The 22,631-nt window shown below is 38.6% G+C and overlaps 32 non-coding genes across 32 annotated transcripts; all 32 read right to left on the bottom strand.

Moving 5' to 3' along the window:
- Positions 1-300: 300 nt before the first annotated feature.
- trnar-ucg (transfer RNA arginine (anticodon UCG)) lies at positions 301-373 on the bottom strand. The gene has a single exon. It is a non-coding gene; the product is annotated as a tRNA-Arg (tRNA).
- A 644-nt stretch (positions 374-1,017) lies between these two features.
- trnar-ucg (transfer RNA arginine (anticodon UCG)) lies at positions 1,018-1,090 on the bottom strand. The gene has a single exon. It is a non-coding gene; the product is annotated as a tRNA-Arg (tRNA).
- Positions 1,091-1,734: 644 nt separating this feature from the next.
- On the bottom strand, positions 1,735-1,807 carry trnar-ucg (transfer RNA arginine (anticodon UCG)). The gene has a single exon. It is a non-coding gene; the product is annotated as a tRNA-Arg (tRNA).
- A 644-nt stretch (positions 1,808-2,451) lies between these two features.
- On the bottom strand, positions 2,452-2,524 carry trnar-ucg (transfer RNA arginine (anticodon UCG)). The gene has a single exon. It is a non-coding gene; the product is annotated as a tRNA-Arg (tRNA).
- A 644-nt stretch (positions 2,525-3,168) lies between these two features.
- On the bottom strand, positions 3,169-3,241 carry trnar-ucg (transfer RNA arginine (anticodon UCG)). Its single transcript has one exon. It is a non-coding gene; the product is annotated as a tRNA-Arg (tRNA).
- A 644-nt stretch (positions 3,242-3,885) lies between these two features.
- trnar-ucg (transfer RNA arginine (anticodon UCG)) lies at positions 3,886-3,958 on the bottom strand. The gene has a single exon. It is a non-coding gene; the product is annotated as a tRNA-Arg (tRNA).
- Positions 3,959-4,602: 644 nt separating this feature from the next.
- Positions 4,603-4,675, bottom strand: trnar-ucg (transfer RNA arginine (anticodon UCG)). The gene has a single exon. It is a non-coding gene; the product is annotated as a tRNA-Arg (tRNA).
- A 644-nt stretch (positions 4,676-5,319) lies between these two features.
- On the bottom strand, positions 5,320-5,392 carry trnar-ucg (transfer RNA arginine (anticodon UCG)). The gene has a single exon. It is a non-coding gene; the product is annotated as a tRNA-Arg (tRNA).
- A 644-nt stretch (positions 5,393-6,036) lies between these two features.
- Positions 6,037-6,109, bottom strand: trnar-ucg (transfer RNA arginine (anticodon UCG)). Its single transcript has one exon. It is a non-coding gene; the product is annotated as a tRNA-Arg (tRNA).
- A 644-nt stretch (positions 6,110-6,753) lies between these two features.
- trnar-ucg (transfer RNA arginine (anticodon UCG)) lies at positions 6,754-6,826 on the bottom strand. The gene has a single exon. It is a non-coding gene; the product is annotated as a tRNA-Arg (tRNA).
- Positions 6,827-7,470: 644 nt separating this feature from the next.
- On the bottom strand, positions 7,471-7,543 carry trnar-ucg (transfer RNA arginine (anticodon UCG)). The gene has a single exon. It is a non-coding gene; the product is annotated as a tRNA-Arg (tRNA).
- Positions 7,544-8,187: 644 nt separating this feature from the next.
- Positions 8,188-8,260, bottom strand: trnar-ucg (transfer RNA arginine (anticodon UCG)). The gene has a single exon. It is a non-coding gene; the product is annotated as a tRNA-Arg (tRNA).
- A 644-nt stretch (positions 8,261-8,904) lies between these two features.
- Positions 8,905-8,977, bottom strand: trnar-ucg (transfer RNA arginine (anticodon UCG)). Its single transcript has one exon. It is a non-coding gene; the product is annotated as a tRNA-Arg (tRNA).
- Positions 8,978-9,621: 644 nt separating this feature from the next.
- Positions 9,622-9,694, bottom strand: trnar-ucg (transfer RNA arginine (anticodon UCG)). The gene has a single exon. It is a non-coding gene; the product is annotated as a tRNA-Arg (tRNA).
- Positions 9,695-10,338: 644 nt separating this feature from the next.
- Positions 10,339-10,411, bottom strand: trnar-ucg (transfer RNA arginine (anticodon UCG)). Its single transcript has one exon. It is a non-coding gene; the product is annotated as a tRNA-Arg (tRNA).
- Positions 10,412-11,055: 644 nt separating this feature from the next.
- Positions 11,056-11,128, bottom strand: trnar-ucg (transfer RNA arginine (anticodon UCG)). The gene has a single exon. It is a non-coding gene; the product is annotated as a tRNA-Arg (tRNA).
- A 644-nt stretch (positions 11,129-11,772) lies between these two features.
- On the bottom strand, positions 11,773-11,845 carry trnar-ucg (transfer RNA arginine (anticodon UCG)). The gene has a single exon. It is a non-coding gene; the product is annotated as a tRNA-Arg (tRNA).
- A 644-nt stretch (positions 11,846-12,489) lies between these two features.
- trnar-ucg (transfer RNA arginine (anticodon UCG)) lies at positions 12,490-12,562 on the bottom strand. The gene has a single exon. It is a non-coding gene; the product is annotated as a tRNA-Arg (tRNA).
- A 644-nt stretch (positions 12,563-13,206) lies between these two features.
- Positions 13,207-13,279, bottom strand: trnar-ucg (transfer RNA arginine (anticodon UCG)). The gene has a single exon. It is a non-coding gene; the product is annotated as a tRNA-Arg (tRNA).
- A 644-nt stretch (positions 13,280-13,923) lies between these two features.
- On the bottom strand, positions 13,924-13,996 carry trnar-ucg (transfer RNA arginine (anticodon UCG)). Its single transcript has one exon. It is a non-coding gene; the product is annotated as a tRNA-Arg (tRNA).
- Positions 13,997-14,640: 644 nt separating this feature from the next.
- trnar-ucg (transfer RNA arginine (anticodon UCG)) lies at positions 14,641-14,713 on the bottom strand. Its single transcript has one exon. It is a non-coding gene; the product is annotated as a tRNA-Arg (tRNA).
- A 644-nt stretch (positions 14,714-15,357) lies between these two features.
- Positions 15,358-15,430, bottom strand: trnar-ucg (transfer RNA arginine (anticodon UCG)). Its single transcript has one exon. It is a non-coding gene; the product is annotated as a tRNA-Arg (tRNA).
- A 644-nt stretch (positions 15,431-16,074) lies between these two features.
- trnar-ucg (transfer RNA arginine (anticodon UCG)) lies at positions 16,075-16,147 on the bottom strand. Its single transcript has one exon. It is a non-coding gene; the product is annotated as a tRNA-Arg (tRNA).
- Positions 16,148-16,791: 644 nt separating this feature from the next.
- On the bottom strand, positions 16,792-16,864 carry trnar-ucg (transfer RNA arginine (anticodon UCG)). Its single transcript has one exon. It is a non-coding gene; the product is annotated as a tRNA-Arg (tRNA).
- Positions 16,865-17,508: 644 nt separating this feature from the next.
- trnar-ucg (transfer RNA arginine (anticodon UCG)) lies at positions 17,509-17,581 on the bottom strand. Its single transcript has one exon. It is a non-coding gene; the product is annotated as a tRNA-Arg (tRNA).
- A 644-nt stretch (positions 17,582-18,225) lies between these two features.
- Positions 18,226-18,298, bottom strand: trnar-ucg (transfer RNA arginine (anticodon UCG)). Its single transcript has one exon. It is a non-coding gene; the product is annotated as a tRNA-Arg (tRNA).
- Positions 18,299-18,942: 644 nt separating this feature from the next.
- Positions 18,943-19,015, bottom strand: trnar-ucg (transfer RNA arginine (anticodon UCG)). The gene has a single exon. It is a non-coding gene; the product is annotated as a tRNA-Arg (tRNA).
- A 644-nt stretch (positions 19,016-19,659) lies between these two features.
- On the bottom strand, positions 19,660-19,732 carry trnar-ucg (transfer RNA arginine (anticodon UCG)). The gene has a single exon. It is a non-coding gene; the product is annotated as a tRNA-Arg (tRNA).
- Positions 19,733-20,376: 644 nt separating this feature from the next.
- On the bottom strand, positions 20,377-20,449 carry trnar-ucg (transfer RNA arginine (anticodon UCG)). Its single transcript has one exon. It is a non-coding gene; the product is annotated as a tRNA-Arg (tRNA).
- A 644-nt stretch (positions 20,450-21,093) lies between these two features.
- On the bottom strand, positions 21,094-21,166 carry trnar-ucg (transfer RNA arginine (anticodon UCG)). The gene has a single exon. It is a non-coding gene; the product is annotated as a tRNA-Arg (tRNA).
- A 644-nt stretch (positions 21,167-21,810) lies between these two features.
- On the bottom strand, positions 21,811-21,883 carry trnar-ucg (transfer RNA arginine (anticodon UCG)). The gene has a single exon. It is a non-coding gene; the product is annotated as a tRNA-Arg (tRNA).
- A 644-nt stretch (positions 21,884-22,527) lies between these two features.
- Positions 22,528-22,600, bottom strand: trnar-ucg (transfer RNA arginine (anticodon UCG)). Its single transcript has one exon. It is a non-coding gene; the product is annotated as a tRNA-Arg (tRNA).
- Positions 22,601-22,631: the final 31 nt, after the last annotated feature.

The following is a 22,631-nucleotide window of genomic DNA, read 5'->3' as shown; positions in this document are numbered from 1 at the left end:
TATGCGACACACTCTACTCCACATAATCCTATATGACATCATTCAGACGTTGTTTTGCAACAATAGACATCAAATTTGTGAACCGGTCCGAATGAGGAAAGCTAGTGATATTGAACAAGTACGAAGAGACGCTATCCCTCAATCTTGTGATGCAGAATCAGACATAATATTTCACGGGTCTCGCATTCTTAGATCATTGAAGTTGCATAACAATATCCTAGCATTTCAAAGCAACAAGAACAAAGACTTATTTCAGGAAATTGCAAACAAGTCTAAATTAACTGCGTTTATGAAATTAAACGACCACGAAGGGACTCGAACCCTCAATCTTCTGATTCGAAGTCAGACGCCTTATCCATTAGGCCACGCAGCCTGTCACATATAGACCTATATGACATCATGCAGACGTTGTTTTGCCACAATAGACATGAAAATTGCGAACCTGTCCGAATGAGGAAAGCTAGTGATATTGAACAAGTACGAAGAGACGCTATCCCTCAATCTTGTGATGCATAATCAGACACAATATTACTCAGGCCTCGCACTCTTAGATTATTAAATTGTATAACAATGTCCTAGCTTTTCAAAGCAAGAAGAACAAAGCCTTATCTCGGGAAATTGCGAACATGTCCAAAATTGCTGAGCTAATGAAATTAAACAACAACGAGGAGAGTAAAACCCTCAATCTTCTGATTTGAAGTCAAACACCTTATCCATTATGCGACACACTCTACTCCACATAATCCTATATGACATCATTCAGACGTTGTTTTGCAACAATAGACATCAAATTTGTGAACCGGTCCGAATGAGGAAAGCTAGTGATATTGAACAAGTACGAAGAGACGCTATCCCTCAATCTTGTGATGCAAAATCAGACATAATATTTCACGGGTCTCGCATTCTTAGATCATTGAAGTTGCATAACAATATCCTAGCATTTCAAAGCAACAAGAACAAAGACTTATTTCAGGAAATTGCAAACAAGTCTAAATTAACTGCGTTTATGAAATTAAACGACCACGAAGGGACTCGAACCCTCAATCTTCTGATTCGAAGGCAGACGCCTTATCCATTAGGCCACGCAGCCTGTCACATATGGACCTATATGACATCATGCAGACGTTGTTTTGCCACAATAGACATGAAAATTGCGAACCTGTCCGAATGAGGAAAGCTAGTGATATTGAACAAGTACGAAGAGACGCTATCCCTCAATCTTGTGATGCATAATCAGACACAATATTACTCAGGCCTCGCACTCTTAGATTATTAAATTGTATAACAATGTCCTAGCTTTTCAAAGCAAGAAGAACAAAGCCTTATCTCGGGAAATTGCGAACATGTCCAAAATTGCTGAGCTAATGAAATTAAACAACAACGAGGAGAGTAAAACCCTCAATCTTCTGATTTGAAGTCAAACACCTTATCCATTATGCGACACACTCTACTCCACATAATCCTATATGACATCATTCAGACGTTGTTTTGCAACAATAGACATCAAATTTGTGAACCGGTCCGAATGAGGAAAGCTAGTGATATTGAACAAGTACGAAGAGACGCTATCCCTCAATCTTGTGATGCAGAATCAGACATAATATTTCACGGGTCTCGCATTCTTAGATCATTGAAGTTGCATAACAATATCCTAGCATTTCAAAGCAACAAGAACAAAGACTTATTTCAGGAAATTGCAAACAAGTCTAAATTAACTGCGTTTATGAAATTAAACGACCACGAAGGGACTCGAACCCTCAATCTTCTGATTCGAAGTCAGACGCCTTATCCATTAGGCCACGCAGCCTGTCACATATAGACCTATATGACATCATGCAGACGTTGTTTTGCCACAATAGACATGAAAATTGCGAACCTGTCCGAATGAGGAAAGCTAGTGATATTGAACAAGTACGAAGAGACGCTATCCCTCAATCTTGTGATGCATAATCAGACACAATATTACTCAGGCCTCGCACTCTTAGATTATTAAATTGTATAACAATGTCCTAGCTTTTCAAAGCAAGAAGAACAAAGCCTTATCTCGGGAAATTGCGAACATGTCCAAAATTGCTGAGCTAATGAAATTAAACAACAATGAGGAGAGTCAAACCCTCAATCTTCTGATTTGAAGTCAAACACCTTATCCATTATGCGACACACTCTACTCCACATAATCCTATATGACATCATTCAGACGTTGTTTTGCAACAATAGACATCAAATTTGTGAACCGGTCCGAATGAGGAAAGCTAGTGATATTGAACAAGTATGAAGAGACGCTATCTCTCAATCTTGTGATGCAGAATCAGACACAATATTTCACGGGTCTCGCACTCTTAGATCATTGAAGTTGCATAACAATATCCTAGCATTTCAAAGCAACAAGAACAAAGAGTTATTTCAGGAAATTGCAAACAAGTCTAAATGAACTGCGTTTATGAAATTAAACGACCACGAAGGGACTCGAACCCTCAATCTTCTGATTCGAAGTCAGACGCCTTATCCATGAGGCCACGCAGCCTGTTACATATACTCCTATATGACATCATGCAGACGTTGTTTTGCCACAATAGACATGAAAATTGCGAACCTGTCCGAATGAGGAAAGCTAGTGATATTGAACAAGTACGAAGAGACTCTATCCCTCAATCTTGTGATGCATTATCAGACACAATATTACTCAGGCCTCGCACTCTTAGATTATTAAATTGTATAACAATGTCCTAGCTTTTCAAAGCAAGAAAAACAAAGCCTTATCTCGGGAAATTGCGAACATGTCCAAAATAGCTGAGCTAATGAAATTAAACCACAACGAGGAGAGTAAAACCCTCAATCTTCTGATTTGAAGTCAAACACCTTATCCATTATGCGACACACTCTACTCCACATAATCCTATATGACATCATTCAGACGTTGTTTTGCAACAATAGACATCAAATTTGTGAACCGGTCCGAAAGAGGAAAGCTAGTGATATTGAACAAGTACGAAGAGACGCTATCCCTCAATCTTGTGATGCAGAATCAGACATAATATTTCACGGGTCTCGCATTCTTAGATCATTGAAGTTGCATAACAATATCCTAGCATTTCAAAGCAACAAGAACAAAGACTTATTTCAGGAAATTGCAAACAAGTCTAAATTAACTGCGTTTATGAAATTAAACGACCACGAAGGGACTCGAACCCTCAATCTTCTGATTCGAATTCAGACGCCTTATCCATTAGGCCACGCAGCCTGTCACATATAGACCTATATGACATCATGCAGACGTTGTTTTGCCACAATAGACATGAAAATTGCGAACCTGTCCGAATGAGGAAAGCTAGTGATATTGAACAAGTACGAAGAGACGCTATCCCTCAATCTTGTGATGCATAATCAGACACAATATTACTCAGGCCTCGCACTCTTAGATTATTAAATTGTATAACAATGTCCTAGCTTTTCAAAGCAAGAAGAACAAAGCCTTATCTCGGGAAATTGCGAACATGTCCAAAATTGCTGAGCTAATGAAATTAAACAACAATGAGGAGAGTCAAACCCTCAATCTTCTGATTTGAAGTCAAACACCTTATCCATTATGCGACACACTCTACTCCACATAATCCTATATGACATCATTCAGACGTTGTTTTGCAACAATAGACATCAAATTTGTGAACCGGTCCGAATGAGGAAAGCTAGTGATATTGAACAAGTATGAAGAGACGCTATCTCTCAATCTTGTGATGCAGAATCAGACACAATATTTCACGGGTCTCGCACTCTTAGATCATTGAAGTTGCATAACAATATCCTAGCATTTCAAAGCAACAAGAACAAAGAGTTATTTCAGGAAATTGCAAACAAGTCTAAATGAACTGCGTTTATGAAATTAAACGACCACGAAGGGACTCGAAACCTCAATCTTCTGATTCGAAGTCAGACGCCTTATCCATTAGGCCACGCAGCCTGTTACATATACTCCTATATGACATCATGCAGACGTTGTTTTGCCACAATAGACATGAAAATTGCGAACCTGTCCAAATGAGGAAGGCTAGTGATATTGAACAAGTACGAAGAGACGCTATCCCTCAATCTTGTGATGCATAATCAGACACAATATTACTCAGGCCTCGCACTCTTATATTATTAAATTGTATAACAATGTCCTAGCTTTTCAAAGCAAGAAGAACAAAGCCTTATCTTGGGAAATTGCGAACATGTCCAAAATTGCTGAGCTAATGAAATTAAACAACAATGAGGAGAGTCAAACCCTCAATCTTCTGATTTGAAGTCAAACACCTTATCCATTATGCGACACACTCTACTCCACATAATCCTATATGACATCATTCAGACGTTGTTTTGCAACAATAGACATCAAATTTGTGAACCGGTCCGAATGAGGAAAGCTAGTGATATTGAACAAGTATGAAGAGACGCTATCCCTCAATCTTGTGATGCAGAATCAGACACAATATTTCACGGGTCTCGCATTCTTAGATCATTGAAGTTGCATAACAATATCCTAGCATTTCAAAGCAACAAGAACAAAGACTTTTTTCAGGAAATTGCAAACAAGTCTAAATGAACTGCGTTTATGAAATTAAACGACCACGAAGGGACTCGAACCCTCAATCTTCTGATTCGAAGTCAGACGCCTTATCCATTAGGCCACGCAGCCTGTTACATATACTCCTATATGACATCATGCAGACGTTGTTTTGCCACAATAGACATGAAAATTGCGAACCTGTCCAAATGAGGAAGGCTAGTGATATTGAACAAGTACGAAGAGACGCTATCCCTCAATCTTGTGATGCATAATCAGACACAATATTACTCAGGCCTCGCACTCTTATATTATTAAATTGTATAACAATGTCCTAGCTTTTCAAAGCAAGAAGAACAAAGCCTTATCTTGGGAAATTGCGAACATGTCCAAAATTGCTGAGCTAATGAAATTAAACAACAATGAGGAGAGTCAAACCCTCAATCTTCTGATTTGAAGTCAAACACCTTATCCATTATGCGACACACTCTACTCCACATAATCCTATATGACATCATTCAGACGTTGTTTTGCAACAATAGACATCAAATTTGTGAACCGGTCCGAATGAGGAAAGCTAGTGATATTGAACAAGTATGAAGAGACGCTATCCCTCAATCTTGTGATGCAGAATCAGACACAATATTTCACGGGTCTCGCATTCTTAGATCATTGAAGTTGCATAACAATATCCTAGCATTTCAAAGCAACAAGAACAAAGACTTTTTTCAGGACATTGCAAACAAGTCTAAATTAACTGCGTTTATGAAATTAAAAGACCACGAAGGGACTCGAACCCTCAATCTTCTGATTCGAAGTCAGACGCCTTATCCATTAGGCCACGCAGCCTGTTACATATACTCCTATATGACATCATGCAGACGTTGTTTTGCCACAATAGACATGAAAATTGCGAACCTGTCCAAATGAGGAAGGCTAGTGATATTGAACAAGTACGAAGAGACGCTATCCCTCAATCTTGTGATGGATTATCAGACACAATATTACTCAGGCCTCGCACTCTTAGATTATTAAATTGTATAAAAATGTCCTAGCTTTTCAAAGCAAGAAGAACAAAGCCTTATCTCGGGAAATTGCGAACATGTCCAAAATTGCTGAGCTAATGAAATTAAACAACAACGAGGAGAGTAAAACCCTCAATCTTCTGATTTGAAGTCAAACACCTTATCCATTATGCGACACACTCTACTCCACATAATCCTATATGACATCATTCAGACGTTGTTTTGCAACAATAGACATCAAATTTGTGAACCGGTCCGAATGAGGAAAGCTAGTGATATTGAACAAGTATGAAGAGACGCTATCCCTCAATCTTGTGATGCAGAATCAGACACAATATTTCACGGGTCTCGCATTCTTAGATCATTGAAGTTGCATAACAATATCCTAGCATTTCAAAGCAACAAGAACAAAGACTTTTTTCAGGAAATTGCAAACAAGTCTAAATGAACTGCGTTTATGAAATTAAACGACCACGAAGGGACTCGAACCCTCAATCTTCTGATTCGAAGTCAGACGCCTTATCCATTAGGCCACGCAGCCTATTACATATATTCCTATATGACATCATGCAGACGTTGTTTTGCCACAATAGACATGAAAATTGCGAACCTGTCATAATGAGGAAAGCTAGTGATATTGAACAAGTACGAAGAGACTCTATCCCTCAATCTTGTGATGGATTATCAGACACAATATTACTCAGGCCTCGCACTCTTAGATTATTAAATTGTATAAAAATGTCCTAGCTTTTCAAAGCAAGAAGAACAAAGCCTTATCTCGGGAAATTGCGAACATGTCCAAAATTGCTGAGCTAATGAAATTAAACAACAACGAGGAGAGTAAAACCCTCAATCTTCTGATTTGAAGTCAAACACCTTATCCATTATGCGACACACTCTACTCCACATAATCCTATATGACATCATTCAGACGTTGTTTTGCAACAATAGACATCAAATTTGTGAACCGGTCCGAATGAGGAAAGCTAGTGATATTGAACAAGTACGAAGAGACGCTATCCCTCAATCTTGTGATGCAAAATCAGACATAATATTTCACGGGTCTCGCATTCTTAGATCATTGAAGTTGCATAACAATATCCTAGCATTTCAAAGCAACAAGAACAAAGACTTATTTCAGGAAATTGCAAACAAGTCTAAATTAACTGCGTTTATGAAATTAAACGACCACGAAGGGACTCGAACCCTCAATCTTCTGATTCGAAGGCAGACGCCTTATCCATTAGGCCACGCAGCCTGTCACATATAGACCTATATGACATCATGCAGACGTTGTTTTGCCACAATAGACATGAAAATTGCGAACCTGTCCGAATGAGGAAAGCTAGTGATATTGAACAAGTACGAAGAGACGCTATCCCTCAATCTTGTGATGCATAATCAGACACAATATTACTCAGGCCTCGCACTCTTAGATTATTAAATTGTATAACAATGTCCTAGCTTTTCAAAGCAAGAAGAACAAAGCCTTATCTCGGGAAATTGCGAACATGTCCAAAATTGCTGAGCTAATGAAATTAAACAACAATGAGGAGAGTCAAACCCTCAATCTTCTGATTTGAAGTCAAACACCTTATCCATTATGCGACACACTCTACTCCACATAATCCTATATGACATCATTCAGACGTTGTTTTGCAACAATAGACATCAAATTTGTGAACCGGTCCGAAAGAGGAAAGCTAGTGATATTGAACAAGTACGAAGAGACGCTATCCCTCAATCTTGTGATGCAGAATCAGACATAATATTTCACGGGTCTCGCATTCTTAGATCATTGAAGTTGCATAACAATATCCTAGCATTTCAAAGCAACAAGAACAAAGACTTATTTCAGGAAATTGCAAACAAGTCTAAATTAACTGCGTTTATGAAATTAAACGACCACGAAGGGACTCGAACCCTCAATCTTCTGATTCGAAGTCAGACGCCTTATCCATTAGGCCACGCAGCCTGTCACGTATAGACCTATATGACATCATGCAGACGTTGTTTTGCCACAATAGACATGAAAATTGCGAACCTGTCCGAATGAGGAAAGCTAGTGATATTGAACAAGTACGAAGAGACGCTATCCCTCAATCTTATGATGCATAATCAGACACAATATTACTCAGGCCTCGCACTCTTAGATTATTAAATTGTATAACAATGTCCTAGCTTTTCAAAGCAAGAAGAACAAAGCCTTATCTCGGGAAATTGCGAACATGTCCAAAATTGCTGAGCTAATGAAATTAAACAACAATGAGGAGAGTCAAACCCTCAATCTTCTGATTTGAAGTCAAACACCTTATCCTTTATGCGACACACTCTACTCCACATAATCCTATATGACATCATTCAGACGTTGTTTTGCAACAATAGACATCAAATTTGTGAACCGGTCCGAATGAGGAAAGCTAGTGATATTGAACAAGTATGAAGAGACGCTATCTCTCAATCTTGTGATGCAGAATCAGACACAATATTTCACGGGTCTCGCACTCTTAGATCATTGAAGTTGCATAACAATATCCTAGCATTTCAAAGCAACAAGAACAAAGAGTTATTTCAGGAAATTGCAAACAAGTCTAAATGAACTGCGTTTATGAAATTAAACGACCACGAAGGGACTCGAACCCTCAATCTTCTGATTCGAAGTCAGACGCCTTATCCATTAGGCCACGCAGCCTGTTACATATACTCCTATATGACATCATGCAGACGTTGTTTTGCCACAATAGACATGAAAATTGCGAACCTGTCCGAATGAGGAAGGCTAGTGATATTGAACAAGTACGAAGAGACGCTATCCCTAAATCTTGTGATGCATAATCAGACACAATATTACTCAGGCCTCGCACTCTTATATTATTAAATTGTATAACAATGTCCTAGCTTTTCAAAGCAAGAAGAACAAAGCCTTATCTTGGGAAATTGCGAACATGTCCAAAATTGCTGAGCTAATGAAATTAAACAACAATGAGGAGAGTCAAACCCTCAATCTTCTGATTTGAAATCAAACACCTTATCCATTATGCGACACACTCTACTCCACATAATCCTATATGACATCATTCAGACGTTGTTTTGCAACAATAGACATCAAATTTGTGAACCGGTCCGAATGAGGAAAGCTAGTGATATTGAACAAGTATGAAGAGACGCTATCCCTCAATCTTGTGATGCAGAATCAGACACAATATTTCACGGGTCTCGCATTCTTAGATCATTGAAGTTGCATAACAATATCCTAGCATTTCAAAGCAACAAGAACAAAGACTTTTTTCAGGACATTGCAAACAAGTCTAAATTAACTGCGTTTATGAAATTAAAAGACCACGAAGGGACTCGAACCCTCAATCTTCTGATTCGAAGTCAGACGCCTTATCCATTAGGCCACGCAGCCTGTTACATATACACCTATATGACATCATGCAGACGTTGTTTTGCCACAATAGACATGAAAATTGCGAACCTGTCCGAATGAGGAAAGCTAGTGATATTGAACAAGTACGAAGAGACGCTATCCCTCAATCTTGTGATGCATAATCAGACACAATATTACTCAGGCCTCGCACTCTTAGATTATTAAATTGTATAACAATGTCCTAGCTTTTCAAAGCAAGAAGAACAAAGCCTTATCTCGGGAAATTGCGAACATGTCCAAAATTGCTGAGCTAATGAAATTAAACCACAACGAGGTTAGTAAAACCCTCAATCTTCTGATTTGAAGTCAAACACCTTATCCATTATGCGACACACTCTACTCCACATAATCCTATATGACATCATTCAGACGTTGTTTTGCAACAATAGACATCAAATTTGTGAACCGGTCCGAATGAGGAAAGCTAGTGATATTGAACAAGTATGAAGAGACGCTATCCCTCAATCTTGTGATGCAGAATCAGACACAATATTTCACGGGTCTCGCATTCTTAGATCATTGAAGTTGCATAACAATATCCTAGCATTTCAAAGCAACAAGAACAAAGACTTTTTTCAGGACATTGCAAACAAGTCTAAATTAACTGCGTTTATGAAATTAAAAGACCACGAAGGGACTCGAACCCTCAATCTTCTGATTCGAAGTCAGACGCCTTATCCATTAGGCCACGCAGCCTGTTACATATACACCTATATGACATCATGCAGACGTTGTTTTGCCACAATAGACATGAAAATTGCGAACCTGTCCGAATGAGGAAAGCTAGTGATATTGAACAAGTACGAAGAGACGCTATCCCTCAATCTTGTGATGCATAATCAGACACAATATTACTCAGGCCTCGCACTCTTAGATTATTAAATTGTATAACAATGTCCTAGCTTTTCAAAGCAAGAAGAACAAAGCCTTATCTCGGGAAATTGCGAACATGTCCAAAATTGCTGAGCTAATGAAATTAAACCACAACGAGGTTAGTAAAACCCTCAATCTTCTGATTTGAAGTCAAACACCTTATCCATTATGCGACACACTCTACTCCACATAATCCTATATGACATCATTCAGACGTTGTTTTGCAACAATAGACATCAAATTTGTGAACCGGTCCGAATGAGGAAAGCTAGTGATATTGAACAAGTATGAAGAGACGCTATCTCTCAATCTTGTGATGCAGAATCAGACACAATATTTCACGGGTCTCGCACTCTTAGATCATTGAAGTTGCATAACAATATCCTAGCATTTCAAAGCAACAAGAACAAAGAGTTATTTCAGGAAATTGCAAACAAGTCTAAATGAACTGCGTTTATGAAATTAAACGACCACGAAGGGACTCGAACCCTCAATCTTCTGATTCGAAGTCAGACGCCTTATCCATTAGGCCACGCAGCCTGTTACATATAGACCTATATGACATCATGCAGACGTTGTTTTGCCACAATAGACATGAAAATTGCGAACCTGTCCGAATGAGGAAAGCTAGTGATATTGAACAAGTACGAAGAGACGCTATCCCTCAATCTTATGATGCATAATCAGACACAATATTACTCAGGCCTCGCACTCTTAGATTATTAAATTGTATAACAATGTCCTAGCTTTTCAAAGCAAGAAGAACAAAGCCTTATCTCGGGAAATTGCGAACATGTCCAAAATTGCTGAGCTAATGAAATTAAACAACAATGAGGAGAGTCAAACCCTCAATCTTCTGATTTGAAGTCAAACACCTTATCCTTTATGCGACACACTCTACTCCACATAATCCTATATGACATCATTCAGACGTTGTTTTGCAACAATAGACATCAAATTTGTGAACCGGTCCGAATGAGGAAAGCTAGTGATATTGAACAAGTATGAAGAGACGCTATCTCTCAATCTTGTGATGCAGAATCAGACACAATATTTCACGGGTCTCGCACTCTTAGATCATTGAAGTTGCATAACAATATCCTAGCATTTCAAAGCAACAAGAACAAAGAGTTATTTCAGGAAATTGCAAACAAGTCTAAATGAACTGCGTTTATGAAATTAAACGACCACGAAGGGACTCGAACCCTCAATCTTCTGATTCGAAGTCAGACGCCTTATCCATTAGGCCACGCAGCCTGTTACATATACTCCTATATGACATCATGCAGACGTTGTTTTGCCACAATAGACATGAAAATTGCGAACCTGTCCGAATGAGGAAGGCTAGTGATATTGAACAAGTACGAAGAGACGCTATCCCTCAATCTTGTGATGCATAATCAGACACAATATTACTCAGGCCTCGCACTCTTATATTATTAAATTGTATAACAATGTCCTAGCTTTTCAAAGCAAGAAGAACAAAGCCTTATCTTGGGAAATTGCGAACATGTCCAAAATTGCTGAGCTAATGAAATTAAACAACAATGAGGAGAGTCAAACCCTCAATCTTCTGATTTGAAATCAAACACCTTATCCATTATGCGACACACTCTACTCCACATAATCCTATATGACATCATTCAGACGTTGTTTTGCAACAATAGACATCAAATTTGTGAACCGGTCCGAATGAGGAAAGCTAGTGATATTGAACAAGTATGAAGAGACGCTATCCCTCAATCTTGTGATGCAGAATCAGACACAATATTTCACGGGTCTCGCATTCTTAGATCATTGAAGTTGCATAACAATATCCTAGCATTTCAAAGCAACAAGAACAAAGACTTTTTTCAGGACATTGCAAACAAGTCTAAATTAACTGCGTTTATGAAATTAAAAGACCACGAAGGGACTCGAACCCTCAATCTTCTGATTCGAAGTCAGACGCCTTATCCATTAGGCCACGCAGCCTGTTACATATACACCTATATGACATCATGCAGACGTTGTTTTGCCACAATAGACATGAAAATTGCGAACCTGTCCGAATGAGGAAAGCTAGTGATATTGAACAAGTACGAAGAGACGCTATCCCTCAATCTTGTGATGCATAATCAGACACAATATTACTCAGGCCTCGCACTCTTAGATTATTAAATTGTATAACAATGTCCTAGCTTTTCAAAGCAAGAAGAACAAAGCCTTATCTCGGGAAATTGCGAACATGTCCAAAATTGCTGAGCTAATGAAATTAAACCACAACGAGGTTAGTAAAACCCTCAATCTTCTGATTTGAAGTCAAACACCTTATCCATTATGCGACACACTCTACTCCACATAATCCTATATGACATCATTCAGACGTTGTTTTGCAACAATAGACATCAAATTTGTGAACCGGTCCGAATGAGGAAAGCTAGTGATATTGAACAAGTATGAAGAGACGCTATCCCTCAATCTTGTGATGCAGAATCAGACACAATATTTCACGGGTCTCGCATTCTTAGATCATTGAAGTTGCATAACAATATCCTAGCATTTCAAAGCAACAAGAACAAAGACTTTTTTCAGGACATTGCAAACAAGTCTAAATTAACTGCGTTTATGAAATTAAAAGACCACGAAGGGACTCGAACCCTCAATCTTCTGATTCGAAGTCAGACGCCTTATCCATTAGGCCACGCAGCCTGTTACATATACACCTATATGACATCATGCAGACGTTGTTTTGCCACAATAGACATGAAAATTGCGAACCTGTCCGAATGAGGAAAGCTAGTGATATTGAACAAGTACGAAGAGACGCTATCCCTCAATCTTGTGATGCATAATCAGACACAATATTACTCAGGCCTCGCACTCTTAGATTATTAAATTGTATAACAATGTCCTAGCTTTTCAAAGCAAGAAGAACAAAGCCTTATCTCGGGAAATTGCGAACATGTCCAAAATTGCTGAGCTAATGAAATTAAACCACAACGAGGTTAGTAAAACCCTCAATCTTCTGATTTGAAGTCAAACACCTTATCCATTATGCGACACACTCTACTCCACATAATCCTATATGACATCATTCAGACGTTGTTTTGCAACAATAGACATCAAATTTGTGAACCGGTCCGAATGAGGAAAGCTAGTGATATTGAACAAGTACGAAGAGACGCTATCCCTCAATCTTGTGATGCAGAATCAGACATAATATTTCACGGGTCTCGCATTCTTAGATCATTGAAGTTGCATAACAATATCCTAGCATTTCAAAGCAACAAGAACAAAGACTTATTTCAGGAAATTGCAAACAAGTCTAAATGAACTGCGTTTATGAAATTAAACAACCACGAAGGGACTCGAACCCTCAATCTTCTGATTCGAAGTCAGACGCCTTATCCATTAGGCCACGCAGCCTGTTACATATACTCCTATATGACATCATGCAGACGTTGTTTTGCCACAATAGACATGAAAATTGCGAACCTGTCCGAATGAGGAAGGCTAGTGATATTGAACAAGTACGAAGAGACGCTATCCCTCAATCTTGTGATGCATAATCAGACACAATATTACTCAGGCCTCGCACTCTTATATTATTAAATTGTATAACAATGTCCTAGCTTTTCAAAGCAAGAAGAACAAAGCCTTATCTTGGGAAATTGCGAACATGTCCAAAATTGCTGAGCTAATGAAATTAAACAACAATGAGGAGAGTCAAACCCTCAATCTTCTGATTTGAAATCAAACACCTTATCCATTATGCGACACACTCTACTCCACATAATCCTATATGACATCATTCAGACGTTGTTTTGCAACAATAGACATCAAATTTGTGAACCGGTCCGAATGAGGAAAGCTAGTGATATTGAACAAGTATGAAGAGACGCTATCCCTCAATCTTGTGATGCAGAATCAGACACAATATTTCACGGGTCTCGCATTCTTAGATCATTGAAGTTGCATAACAATATCCTAGCATTTCAAAGCAACAAGAACAAAGACTTATTTCAGGAAATTGCAAACATGTCTAAATTAACTGCGTTTTTGAAATTAAACAACCACGAAGGGACTCGAACCCTCAATCTTCTGATTCGAAGTCAGACGCCTTATCCATTAGGCCACGCAGCCTGTCAGTTATAGACCTATATGACATCATGCAGACGTTGTTTTGCCACAATAGACATGAAAATTGCGAACCTGTCCGAATGAGGAAAGCTAGTGATATTGAACAAGTACGAAGAGACGCTATCCCTCAATCTTGTGATGCATAATCAGACACAATATTACTCAGGCCTCGCACTCTTAGATTATTAAATTGTATAACAATGTCCTAGCTTTTCAAAGCAAGAAGAACAAAGCCTTATCTCGGGAAATTGCGAACATGTCCAAAATTGCTGAGCTAATGAAATTAAACAACAATGAGGAGAGTCAAACCCTCAATCTTCTGATTTGAAGTCAAACACCTTATCCATTATGCGACACACTCTACTCCACATAATCCTATATGACATCATTCAGACGTTGTTTTGCAACAATAGACATCAAATTTGTGAACCGGTCCGAATGAGGAAAGCTAGTGATATTGAACAAGTATGAAGAGACGCTATCTCTCAATCTTGTGATGCAGAATCAGACACAATATTTCACGGGTCTCGCACTCTTAGATCATTGAAGTTGCATAACAATATCCTAGCATTTCAAAGCAACAAGAACAAAGAGTTATTTCAGGAAATTGCAAACAAGTCTAAATGAACTGCGTTTATGAAATTAAACGACCACGAAGGGACTCGAACCCTCAATCTTCTGATTCGAAGTCAGACGCCTTATCCATTAGGCCACGCAGCCTGTTACTTATACTCCTATATGACATCATGCAGACGTTGTTTTGCCACAATAGACATGAAAATTGCGAACCTGTCCGAATGGGGAAAGCTAGTGATATTGAACAAGTACGAAGAGACTCTATCCCTCAATCTTGTGATGCATTATCAGACACAATATTACTCAGGCCTCGCACTCTTAGATTATTAAATTGTATAACAATGTCCTAGCTTTTCAAAGCAAGAAGAACAAAGCCTTATCTCGGGAAATTGCGAACATGTCCAAAATAGCTGAGCTAATGAAATTAAACCACAACGAGGAGAGTAAAACCCTCAATCTTCTGATTTGAAGTCAAACACCTTATCCATTATGCGACACACTCTACTCCACATAATCCTATATGACATCATTCAGACGTTGTTTTGCAACAATAGACATCAAATTTGTGAACCGGTCCGAAAGAGGAAAGCTAGTGATATTGAACAAGTACGAAGAGACGCTATCCCTCAATCTTGTGATGCAGAATCAGACATAATATTTCACGGGTCTCGCATTCTTAGATCATTGAAGTTGCATAACAATATCCTAGCATTTCAAAGCAACAAGAACAAAGACTTATTTCAGGAAATTGCAAACAAGTCTAAATTAACTGCGTTTATGAAATTAAACGACCACGAAGGGACTCGAACCCTCAATCTTCTGATTCGAATTCAGACGCCTTATCCATTAGGCCACGCAGCCTGTCACATATAGACCTATATGACATCATGCAGACGTTGTTTTGCCACAATAGACATGAAAATTGCGAACCTGTCCGAATGAGGAAAGCTAGTGATATTGAACAAGTACGAAGAGACGCTATCCCTCAATCTTGTGATGCATAATCAGACACAATATTACTCAGGCCTCGCACTCTTAGATTATTAAATTGTATAACAATGTCCTAGCTTTTCAAAGCAAGAAGAACAAAGCCTTATCTCGGGAAATTGCGAACATGTCCAAAATTGCTGAGCTAATGAAATTAAACAACAATGAGGAGAGTCAAACCCTCAATCTTCTGATTTGAAGTCAAACACCTTATCCATTATGCGACACACTCTACTCCACATAATCCTATATGACATCATTCAGACGTTGTTTTGCAACAATAGACATCAAATTTGTGAACCGGTCCGAATGAGGAAAGCTAGTGATATTGAACAAGTATGAAGAGACGCTATCTCTCAATCTTGTGATGCAGAATCAGACACAATATTTCACGGGTCTCGCACTCTTAGATCATTGAAGTTGCATAACAATATCCTAGCATTTCAAAGCAACAAGAACAAAGAGTTATTTCAGGAAATTGCAAACAAGTCTAAATGAACTGCGTTTATGAAATTAAACGACCACGAAGGGACTCGAACCCTCAATCTTCTGATTCGAAGTCAGACGCCTTATCCATTAGGCCACGCAGCCTGTTACTTATACTCCTATATGACATCATGCAGACGTTGTTTTGCCACAATAGACATGAAAATTGCGAACCTGTCCGAATGGGGAAAGCTAGTGATATTGAACAAGTACGAAGAGACTCTATCCCTCAATCTTGTGATGCATTATCAGACACAATATTACTCAGGCCTCGCACTCTTAGATTATTAAATTGTATAACAATGTCCTAGCTTTTCAAAGCAAGAAGAACAAAGCCTTATCTCGGGAAATTGCGAACATGTCCAAAATAGCTGAGCTAATGAAATTAAACCACAACGAGGAGAGTAAAACCCTCAATCTTCTGATTTGAAGTCAAACACCTTATCCATTATGCGACACACTCTACTCCACATAATCCTATATGACATCATTCAGACGTTGTTTTGCAACAATAGACATCAAATTTGTGAACCGGTCCGAAAGAGGAAAGCTAGTGATATTGAACAAGTACGAAGAGACGCTATCCCTCAATCTTGTGATGCAGAATCAGACATAATATTTCACGGGTCTCGCATTCTTAGATCATTGAAGTTGCATAACAATATCCTAGCATTTCAAAGCAACAAGAACAAAGACTTATTTCAGGAAATTGCAAACAAGTCTAAATTAACTGCGTTTATGAAATTAAACGACCACGAAGGGACTCGAACCCTCAATCTTCTGATTCGAATTCAGACGCCTTATCCATTAGGCCACGCAGCCTGTCACATATAGACCTATATGACATCATGCAGACGTTGTTTTGCCACAATAGACATGAAAATTGCGAACCTGTCCGAATGAGGAAAGCTAGTGATATTGAACAAGTACGAAGAGACGCTATCCCTCAATCTTGTGATGCATAATCAGACACAATATTACTCAGGCCTCGCACTCTTAGATTATTAAATTGTATAACAATGTCCTAGCTTTTCAAAGCAAGAAGAACAAAGCCTTATCTCGGGAAATTGCGAACATGTCCAAAATTGCTGAGCTAATGAAATTAAACAACAATGAGGAGAGTCAAACCCTCAATCTTCTGATTTGAAGTCAAACACCTTATCCATTATGCGACACACTCTACTCCACATAATCCTATATGACATCATTCAGACGTTGTTTTGCAACAATAGACATCAAATTTGTGAACCGGTCCGAATGAGGAAAGCTAGTGATATTGAACAAGTATGAAGAGACGCTATCCCTCAATCTTGTGATGCAGAATCAGACACAATATTTCACGGGTCTCGCATTCTTAGATCATTGAAGTTGCATAACAATATCCTAGCATTTCAAAGCAACAAGAACAAAGACTTTTTTCAGGACATTGCAAACAAGTCTAAATTAACTGCGTTTATGAAATTAAAAGACCACGAAGGGACTCGAACCCTCAATCTTCTGATTCGAAGTCAGACGCCTTATCCATTAGGCCACGCAGCCTGTTACATATACACCTATATGACATCATGCAGACGTTGTTTTGCCACAATAGACATGAAAATTGCGAACCTGTCCGAATGAGGAAAGCTAGTGATATTGAACAAGTACGAAGAGACGCTATCCCTCAATCTTGTGATGCATAATCAGACACAATATTACTCAGGCCTCGCACTCTTAGATTATTAAATTGTATAACAATGTCCTAGCTTTTCAAAGCAAGAAGAACAAAGCCTTATCTCGGGAAATTGCGAACATGTCCAAAATTGCTGAGCTAATGAAATTAAACCACAACGAGTTTAGTAAAACCCTCAATCTTCTGATTTGAAGTCAAACACCTTATCCATTATGCGACACACTCTACTCCACATAATCCTATATGACATCATTCAGACGTTGTTTTGCAACAATAGACATCAAATTTGTGAACCGGTCCGAATGAGGAAAGCTATTGATATTGAACAAGTACGAAGAGACGCTATCCCTCAATCTTGTGATGCAGAATCAGACATAATATTTCACGGGTCTCGCATTCTTAGATCATTGAAGTTGCATAACAATATCCTAGCATTTCAAAGCAACAAGAACAAAGACTTATTTCAGGAAATTGCAAACAAGTCTAAATTAACTGCGTTTATGAAATTAAACGACCACGAAGGGACTCGAACCCTCAATCTTCTGATTCGAAGTCAGACGCCTTATCCATTAGGCCACGCAGCCTGTCACTTATAGACCTATATGACATCATGCAGACGTTGTTTTGCCACAATAGACATGAAAATTGCGAACCTGTCCGAATGAGGAAAGCTAGTGATATTGAACAAGTACGAAGAGACGCTATCCCTCAATCTTGTGATGCATAATCAGACACAATATTACTCAGGCCTCGCACTCTTAGATTATTAAATTGTATAACAATGTCCTAGCTTTTCAAAGCAAGAAGAACAAAGCCTTATCTCGGGAAATTGCGAACATGTCCAAAATTGCTGAGCTAATGAAATTAAACAACAATGAGGAGAGTCAAACCCTCAATCTTCTGATTTGAAGTCAAACACCTTATCCATTATGCGACACACTCTACTCCACATAATCCTATATGACATCATTCAGACGTTGTTTTGCAACAATAGACATCAAATTTGTGAACCGGTCCGAATGAGGAAAGCTAGTGATATTGAACAAGTATGAAGAGACGCTATCTCTCAATCTTGTGATGCAGAATCAGACACAATATTTCACGGGTCTCGCACTCTTAGATCATTGAAGTTGCATAACAATATCCTAGCATTTCAAAGCAACAAGAACAAAGAGTTATTTCAGGAAATTGCAAACAAGTCTAAATGAACTGCGTTTATGAAATTAAACGACCACGAAGGGACTCGAACCCTCAATCTTCTGATTCGAAGTCAGACGCCTTATCCATTACGCCACGCAGCCTGTTACTTATACTCCTATATGACATCATGCAGACGTTGTTTTGCCACAATAGACATGAAAATTGCGAACCTGTCCGAATGAGGAAAGCTAGTGATATTGAACAAGTACGAAGAGACTCTATCCCTCAATCTTGTGATGCATTATCAGACACAATATTACTCAGGCCTCGCACTCTTAGATTATTAAATTGTATAACAATGTCCTAGCTTTTCAAAGCAAGAAGAACAAAGCCTTATCTCGGGAAATTGCGAACATGTCCAAAATAGCTGAGCTAATGAAATTAAACCACAACGAGGAGAGTAAAACCCTCAATCTTCTGATTTGAAGTCAAACACCTTATCCATTATGCTACACACTCTACTCCACATAATCCTATATGACATCATTCAGACGTTGTTTTGCAACAATAGACATCAAATTTGTGAACCGGTCCGAATGAGGAAAGCTAGTGATATTGAACAAGTATGAAGAGACGCTATCCCTCAATCTTGTGATGCAGAATCAGACACAATATTTCACGGGTCTCGCATTCTTAGATCATTGAAGTTGCATAACAATATCCTAGCATTTCAAAGCAACAAGAACAAAGACTTTTTTCAGGACATTGCAAACAAGTCTAAATTAACTGCGTTTATGAAATTAAAAGACCACGAAGGGACTCGAACCCTCAATCTTCTGATTCGAAGTCAGACGCCTTATCCATTAGGCCACGCAGCCTGTTACATATACACCTATATGACATCATGCAGACGTTGTTTTGCCACAATAGACATGAAAATTGCGAACCTGTCCGAATGAGGAAAGCTAGTGATATTGAACAAGTACGAAGAGACGCTATCCCTCAATCTTGTGATGCATAATCAGACACAATATTACTCAGGCCTCGCACTCTTAGATTATTAAATTGTATAACAATGTCCTAGCTTTTCAAAGCAAGAAGAACAAAGCCTTATCTCGGGAAATTGCGAACATGTCCAAAATTGCTGAGCTAATGAAATTAAACCACAACGAGTTTAGTAAAACCCTCAATCTTCTGATTTGAAGTCAAACACCTTATCCATTATGCGACACACTCTACTCCACATAATCCTATATGACATCATTCAGACGTTGTTTTGCAACAATAGACATCAAATTTGTGAACCGGTCCGAATGAGGAAAGCTATTGATATTGAACAAGTACGAAGAGACGCTATCCCTCAATCTTGTGATGCAGAATCAGACATAATATTTCACGGGTCTCGCATTCTTAGATCATTGAAGTTGCATAACAATATCCTAGCATTTCAAAGCAACAAGAACAAAGACTTATTTCAGGAAATTGCAAACAAGTCTAAATTAACTGCGTTTATGAAATTAAAAGACCACGAAGGGACTCGAACCTTCAATCTTCTGATTCGAAGTCAGACGCCTTATCCATTAGGCCACGCAGCCTGTTACATATACACCTATATGACATCATGCAGACGTTGTTTTGCCACAATAGACATGAAAATTGCGAACCTGTCCGAATGAGGAAAGCTAGTGATATTGAACAAGTACGAAGAGACGCTATCCCTCAATCTTGTGATGCATAATCAGACACAATATTACTCAGGCCTCGCACTCTTAGATTATTAAATTGTATAACAATGTCCTAGCTTTTCAAAGCAAGAAGAACAAAGCCTTATCTCGGGAAATTGCGAACATGTCCAAAATTGCTGAGCTAATGAAATTAAACCACAACGAGTTTAGTAAAACCCTCAATCTTCTGATTTGAAGTCAAACACCTTATCCATTATGCGACACACTCTACTCCACATAATCCTATATGACATCATTCAGACGTTGTTTTGCAACAATAGACATCAAATTTGTGAACCGGTCCGAATGAGGAAAGCTATTGATATTGAACAAGTACGAAGAGACGCTATCCCTCAATCTTGTGATGCAGAATCAGACATAATATTTCACGGGTCTCGCATTCTTAGATCATTGAAGTTGCATAACAATATCCTAGCATTTCAAAGCAACAAGAACAAAGACTTATTTCAGGAAATTGCAAACAAGTCTAAATTAACTGCGTTTATGAAATTAAACGACCACGAAGGGACTCGAACCCTCAATCTTCTGATTCGAAGTCAGACGCCTTATCCATTAGGCCACGCAGCCTGTCACTTATAGACCTATATGACATCATGCAGACGTTGTTTTGCCACAATAGACATGAAAATTGCGAACCTGTCCGAATGAGGAAAGCTAGTGATATTGAACAAGTACGAAGAGACGCTATCCCTCAATCTTGTGATGCATAATCAGACACAATATTACTCAGGCCTCGCACTCTTAGATTATTAAATTGTATAACAATGTCCTAGCTTTTCAAAGCAAGAAGAACAAAGCCTTATCTCGGGAAATTGCGAACATGTCCAAAATTGCTGAGCTAATGAAATTAAACAACAATGAGGAGAGTCAAACCCTCAATCTTCTGATTTGAAGTCAAACACCTTATCCATTATGCGACACACTCTACTCCACATAATCCTATATGACATCATTCAGACGTTGTTTTGCAACAATAGACATCAAATTTGTGAACCGGTCCGAATGAGGAAAGCTAGTGATATTGAACAAGTATGAAGAGACGCTATCTCTCAATCTTGTGATGCAGAATCAGACACAATATTTCACGGGTCTCGCACTCTTAGATCATTGAAGTTGCATAACAATATCCTAGCATTTCAAAGCAACAAGAACAAAGAGTTATTTCAGGAAATTGCAAACAAGTCTAAATGAACTGCGTTTATGAAATTAAACGACCACGAAGGGACTCGAACCCTCAATCTTCTGATTCGAAGTCAGACGCCTTATCCATTACGCCACGCAGCCTGTTACTTATACTCCTATATGACATCATGCAGACGTTGTTTTGCCACAATAGACATGAAAATTGCGAACCTGTCCGAATGAGGAAAGCTAGTGATATTGAACAAGTACGAAGAGACTCTATCCCTCAATCTTGTGATGCATTATCAGACACAATATTACTCAGGCCTCGCACTCTTAGATTATTAAATTGTATAACAATGTCCTAGCTTTTCAAAGCAAGAAGAACAAAGCCTTATCTCGGGAAATTGCGAACATGTCCAAAATAGCTGAGCTAATGAAATTAAACCACAACGAGGAGAGTAAAACCCTCAATCTTCTGATTTGAAGTCAAACACCTTATCCATTATGCTACACACTCTACTCCACATAATCCTATATGACATCATTCAGACGTTGTTTTGCAACAATAGACATCAAATTTGTGAACCGGTCCGAATGAGGAAAGCTAGTGATATTGAACAAGTATGAAGAGACGCTATCCCTCAATCTTGTGATGCAGAATCAGACACAATATTTCACGGGTCTCGCATTCTTAGATCATTGAAGTTGCATAACAATATCCTAGCATTTCAAAGCAACAAGAACAAAGACTTTTTTCAGGACATTGCAAACAAGTCTAAATTAACTGCGTTTATGAAATTAAAAGACCACGAAGGGACTCGAACCCTCAATCTTCTGATTCGAAGTCAGACGCCTTATCCATTAGGCCACGCAGCCTGTTACATATACACCTATATGACATCATGCA

This window comes from Salvelinus fontinalis, chromosome 15 (genome assembly GCF_029448725.1).
Source record: "Salvelinus fontinalis isolate EN_2023a chromosome 15, ASM2944872v1, whole genome shotgun sequence".
Lineage (NCBI taxonomy): Eukaryota > Metazoa > Chordata > Actinopteri > Salmoniformes > Salmonidae > Salvelinus > Salvelinus fontinalis.
Note: the sequence above shows the minus strand (reverse complement) of the source record. Positions and strands in the feature narration are given on the sequence as shown.